This window comes from Dermacentor silvarum, chromosome 8 (assembly GCF_013339745.2).
Source record: "Dermacentor silvarum isolate Dsil-2018 chromosome 8, BIME_Dsil_1.4, whole genome shotgun sequence".
In the NCBI taxonomy this organism is placed as follows: Eukaryota; Metazoa; Arthropoda; class Arachnida; order Ixodida; family Ixodidae; genus Dermacentor; species Dermacentor silvarum.
The window spans coordinates 71165331-71172096 of NC_051161.1; positions in this window are offsets into that span (position 1 = coordinate 71165331).

A 6766-nucleotide genomic window follows, 5' to 3' on the forward strand; every position below is an offset into this window, starting at 1 on the left:
AAGCCTAGTGCCTCAACCGTGTAGAAGGCCAAGGCATCGGAAACAAGCGCCGAAAACAGCGCTGCAGCAACAACCTGTTGTTGTTGCTGCAGCGCTGTTTTCGGCGCTTTCTCTTCTTCTGGTTCCGCTGCAAGCTTCGCCTCCCACTGCCGTTTCTTGACAATATATGGCGTGCGAAACAACATCGTACACTTCTTATCTCCAGTCAAATGTTCTTTGCCGCACAAACGACACTTTGGCACACACTGGTGGTCCTCCGGCGGTGATGACATACCACACCCGCGGCACTTGGCTTCTGGACTGTTGCAAACGTCCGATCTGTGGCCCAGTTCGCGGCACCGATAGCACACTTCGTAGCGTTTCTTGAACAGGAAGCACTTCATGATCATGCCGAAACACACGAGCGTACGCGGCACCTCTGCTTCCGCGAAGGTGATGACGACCGTGGTAGATCGGCCCATTCTTCTGATCCCAAGAATTTCTGGGTTCTGTTCGTGACCGGCGAAACCCTCCATTATCGTCTCCTCGGTCATGCGTATGTCCATTCCATGCACGACCCCTTTTCCACAGTTTTCAGGTGCCACCATGTATGCGGTCACCTCATGGTCCTTATCTTCGATTTTTATAGTTTTGATACTCATGACCTTCTCCGCACACTCAAAGTTCAAGGTATGGAAAAGAATCGTACCTTGTTTGTCGTTCACGAAGAGAAGATCAGACTTTGTCTTCTTCCACTCAAGGGACGCGGCACGACGCACAGCTTCGCCGAGTATCGGTTGTGAAGTGTTTTTGATCACTGCTAGACCCCCTTTTGGTCTGATAATCACTTTCCATCCGTCGTCCGGGAGCTTCGGGAGACGCGATGCCACAGATCGTTCAGCTATCTTCCTTCCCACTGCTTTGTACGAGCGAACGCCGCCACTGTTTTCGGCTCCAGCCACCTTGCAGCCGGCTTCCTCCCCACCTCCGCTGTGCGACGCCGTCTTGGCGTCGCCGACGCCTTCTGGAACTTTCAAGCCTCGGCGCTTTTCGACACACTTTTTGAGTTTGACGACCCATCCTTTGTCTTCCATCTCATTCGGCTCGATGTCAGTACCTTCCACAGTAATCTCCATCGTCATCGTGATACCACCACGGCCGTGGTGGACCGGCGACGGGGCCCCCTGGCCGCCCTCCTGGCCGTAGGCGTCACTAGGCTTAAAGAAGGCCTAGCGGAACGCACAACGCGTCAGCACGAAAACGACGATAAAATCCTCAAAAATGCACTCACACCCTGGAGTCTTGTGTCCACGGGTTCCTCGAAACTTCGGGAACACGATTCCACCACCAAATCAGGTGTCCATTGACTTCTACCGCCACAAAAGCAGACATTCGACGGAGCCGACGCGACACACGTCCGCACCATCCGGCCCCCTGGCGGCCAATCGAGAGAAATAAAGAACTTTCTTGGCGAGGTCGGATTCGAACCCGGGCAACAACGGTCCGAAGGCGAGCGTCACAACACCACTGCGTTATACACCCACGCTGGCAGAACACGCATTTATGGGAGCCGTATGGTTGCATTGTACCGATGATTGTAACACAACTTCTTACGGGCGAGAGAAATAGAAAATGAGAGCGAAAGAGAGAGAGAGAGAGAAAGAACGATATAATCTTTCTTGCCGAGGCAGGATTTGAACCCGGGTACTCATGGTCCGAAGGCGAGCGTCATACCAACTACGCTACACACCCACGCTTGCAGAACTCCGCCGTTTCATCAGATTTCACAAGCGTGGAACTGGCTTATTCATTTTTTTTTGTGGTGGTCGGTGGCGATCGTATCTGAACCGCCGTTACAAAGGCGCCGATGCAAAAGGGCGCGTGCTCTCGCGAAAACGCGTTGTTGGGTGTTTTCTTCGACGAACGCCAACTATTACAGCAGAGCCCACTTATAACGACCCGGTGCTCTGCTGAGTTCGGTTACAACGAACGGAATGAATCGCGGTGCCGCCGCGTCTCGGTGAACCGGGGAGGAAGTCAGACGGCTGCACGGCGCATACCACACAACACAGCCAGCCAGTATACAGCGCATCATTTTAAACATTAGCTTTCTTTCTTTTTTTTCTTTCTGGCAAGCGTATGCACTGCCACCGTGGTTAGACCACGCACGTAACCACGCCTGTGAAGGGCGTAGCAAAGTCAAGGATCTCGACCTTTCAGGGACGTAAAGGAAGGGCGCTACATTAAGCGAAAACGGCGAATGTTAACTTTGGAAGCAGTTAACGTCAGGCTGCGTAATGTTGAAGACGCCCCCATCAAATGGATTATGAGCGCCAACACGTTGGATGTTCCCATCAGTGGTAACGTAATGATTGCTAAAGCCAAGGACATCTCTCTCTCTTACGTAAGCCGGCAAGAATAGAAGAGCGACTTTCGGATTGCTAGCATTAGGCTTCTGTTAGATGTCTACGAAGACCTAGTGCAGGACGTCAACTCAGCATTGAGGACAAAGGTGGTCGATGCAGGCGTCGCCGACTACTGCTGCCTACGCCGTAGGTGTCTCCCAGAACATATCAGCGTATCCGACGAAGCAGTTTCGGAGAGGTGCGACCACTCACGCATATGCAGTGCTTGAGTGACAACGACTAGGGAACTAACGATCCCACAAATTGGCCTCCAACTATCTCAATATCGACGCTTTTCACGGAAAGGGATTTTGTACACGCCAGCGGCTTGACCCTACGACGCCGTCAACAGTTTCACAAATTTGTAGGGTGTGATTTTCGGGTGGACACTATCTATCTAACAGACGTCAATCACCGAGTTCTACCAATAAGCGCGGCATGAGTCACTTTAAGGCTTAAAGTGTCCCTATTGCCCCTAGTTCAGTTCTTTATCGCCAGTTTTTAGGGCTAGCCCAATTATAACGAAACTCTGATACAGCGAACACTGTTTGCGCAACGAAGGTGTTCGTTGTATCCGGGTCCTTTGAGAGGCCTCTGCTGTCGCACGATAGCATCATGGCGTCTGACGGTTTAGATACTTTAGTGGAGTGGTCGGAATGAACAGCTCGCCTCTTCTTTCGCTTGCCACTCCACCCGCGAAGGCAACGGGAAAGGAGACTTCACCAGCCTTCCACGCCAGCGCTCGTACCACTGGAGACAACACACATTATGTAACGGCCTATATTTGTATAGCCACCTATACTATATCGCTAGAGAACTGCTGCTTAACGGCTCTGTTCTGTGCGGAACTACGCATCGACACAACAAACGCTGCCTAAATATACTCATTACATCAAATATGCTCATTCAAGCACGTCCTCCATTTGATAAAGCGACTAGCTTTCCAGAACTTTTCGCCTAGCTATATTCGCCTGCATTTACAATCATCGTCCATGATTTCGCATTATTTATTTATTTATTTATTTATTTATTTATTTATTTATTTATTTATTTATTTATTTATTTATTTATTTATTTTGTTGAAGGGAAAGGGAATCCTGATGGGCAATCAGAGCCTTCAGTTTACACATGTTCAATGTCAGTAATGATTGTTATTTTTTTTTTTTTGAAGAACGGCCACAGTATAGAACGGCTTAAAAACGTACTGGTCAGATCTTCACATTCTGTGACCTGACTTCAAGGTTGTCTATATTTTATTTTGTGGTCTACTCCCTTCGGGGTCCAAATAATTCAGTCTATGGGATCTTTAGTTTCATCACGTTTCTTGTATCTTCAGAATCATGAAAATCGTACAGTTTCAGAATGGATTGAAGAAGTTTCGATTCATCGATGAGTTTCGTCAAGCTTAAGCAATGTGAACTACGAGCAACAGCTGTCTCAATCCCCTGTCAGATAACGAGATAATGAAATACGTCATGTTCAGCGTCCTTTGAGAGCGCCCATTCAGCATTCTCAGAAACAGCGAAAGCAGTGAACCCACTGCACGACGCCATACTCCCACCGATATATAGCTAACACCCAAGAGTCTACCTTCCAACTCCTTTCACTAAGACTCTTTACGCCTAATTAGAATTTGCAAGAAAAACTTCATTCAGATGTGTCTCAAACCTCTTAATACGTATGCGACACAAATGAGGCATCGTTTTTTTCATAAGTGTTGTTTGCTTGTGATACGTTATGATACCGTGCCCAATTGTGCACACGACACCTGAAGGGGCTGCCCAGCTTGGACCCACCCAGGGTCTGCTCTACGTCAAAAGAAAAAGTAACAATATTCATAACTCGTCCCAAGGAGCGGGTTGGAAGAATCATTATTCATTCGCCTCCCCTTGGAAGCAACTCAGAGTTCTACTACGACGAAGTGGAATTCCGAATGGAAAACGTCCATCTCTGTAGCTGCTCGCATCTGTCGTTTGCTTGTTCTTTTTCTTCCTATGTTTTTTTTTTTTTTTCGGGAGAGCCCGAGCAGCGAGAAACCCAGAGATGCAAATGAGTGGGGTGGGGTCATTCCACACGTCATCACAAGGTCTCTCGCGCCCGGCGAAGAAGTATAAACGAAAAAAAAAAAAAAACAGTCGCGCCGTGGCGGCTTGTTCCCACGCAGGAAACGAGCGCGAGCAGGGCCGTCGTAAACGCCTCGACAAAGGATGCGAGACGGAAACGGAACGGCAAGAACACGAACGAGACAAACAAAGAGAAAGGGAACGAGACGCGTGTGTACGCCGGAGAAGGCGAAAGGCAGAGGCGATGCGGTGGGCGTTACGTTCGTGCGGTGACGTCACGCGCGCCATTCTTCTCCCATTCCCTGCAGTCCGCCCCGCAACGGTATTCCTGTGCGGCTGCAGCACCGGCGACGAGGAAACCGATTTCACGTTGAAGTAGCAGTTGTGATTGTTTGCTTTTCTCATAACACGAAGGAAAGTGAGAAAATTAGCGCCAACCGCACTTTAATGGCCTAACTACATCTGCTGCCACCTGAACGGCGGTCAGCAGTGGGGTGAGGGGATGGAGGGGGAGGGAAACTATTTACATACTGCTCAATGAGGTAAACTTCGGCGATGACAAACTTTTGATGCGGTCGTAAGAGTGGCTCGCATGCGGGGGCGTTTAATTGAGCGGGGAAAGCTTTGTGTATTGACGAAAGCATGCCCCGAGAGAGACTAAATAAAGAATAGAGAGAGACAGAGGGAAACGGGGATTTTACGTGATAAAATCACGATCTGATCAGGAACTACGCCATAGTGGGGGAATACGGACTAATTTTGACCACCTGTGGTTTTCTTAACGCGCACTTTTAACGAGCGTCTCTGCACGTCACCCCCATAGCCCTAGCCACTGAGCTACAGCGGCGGGTGAGGCTAAATGGTGAACAGGTGCGCCAAGATCTTGAGTCTTGATGCCTTTTCTTTGTCTCGTAACATCAATAATCATCAAGTGAATGAATGAATGAATAAATGATCAGTAATTTCTGGGCTTTTTGTATCTTCGAGCGCTTGCTTCGAGAGACAAAATTTGTGACTATATATGATTTCTGAAACAAATTTGGCGAACGCGGAGACACTAAGGATGGCGAATACTACAGGAACAGGGAAAGTAGACACAAAGTGGAAGTATAGTGCCAGTCTGCGCGACCAGCGCGGTTTCTCGAACCCCCACGTGACCCGGACCGGTCGCCAAAGGTCTGTTTCTATAGGATTCGAGAAAGGTTTACCGAAGCGTTCCGACACGTTAATAAGTTTGTTAACGACAGTGAGCGTTTGAATCGTTTTAAGGCGCCATCTCCGGCGAGAAGTCGAGAGCCGGAAGGTTCGGAATTGTGCACGCGTTCCTCGTCTACGTCTTCAAATGTTTTGCAATAGTACTAGTGTTTTGGATAGTTGGTACATATATAACTACATTAGCATATGCAACGGCGCAATATAAACAACTACGTAAAAAATTAAGATGTATAATAAATTCCGGGGCTTTAGTTGCCAAAACAACCATGGGATTATGCGGCACGCCGTAGTCGGGTATTCTGGATTAATTTTGACCACCTGAGGTTCATTACTATGTACCCAATCCACTCTCACGGGTATTTTTGCATTTCGCCTCCATCGAGATAAGGCCATCGCGACCGGGATTGGATCCCGCGACTTTGGGCTTAGCAAGCAGTCCTTGTCGTGTCATCGTCATCATTCCAGCTACGCCATCTGGTTGTCGTCATGCCACGTCGTCGACGGGCCAAAATCCTCATACACTCGTCGTGATCCAATTGTCCTCACGTCGGCGTCGTCGTCACGCGGTCGTCGCTATACCGATGTCGTTGTTTAAGAATGTCCATCTCATTGTCATCGTGCCGGTGTCGTCATGCCGCCTTTGCCATTCCGTAGTTACTAGTGCGTCGGCGCAAAACGGTCGTCGCCATGCCGCCGTGCTCTAGTGTATACTACGACAAGCGAGTGTCGTAGCAACACGCGGGAGGATACCGAATTATGCCAGATATATATAACCGAAGGAACGGAAGTCTCAGAACGACAACTACAGATGTTGCGCAAACTTGATTTCAGAATCGCCGTGTATCGTCACGTTGATCGAGCGATAATCGCATTACCAATGACAGTCATTGTGAGATGAGTTCTGTCGTAATTTCTTATTTTTCCGGCCCACGGCATCCGGGACTAGGGACGCCGCCCACCTAGGAAGATTCCAACATCGACTCATTACTACAAATAAAGTTTATTCCCCCTCCTTAGTTTCTAAAAAAATGTGTATCTCAGAAGTCACTATGTATAGAATTAAACTGATAAAACAACTTTCCTCGCGAGTCACTGCGCACTCTG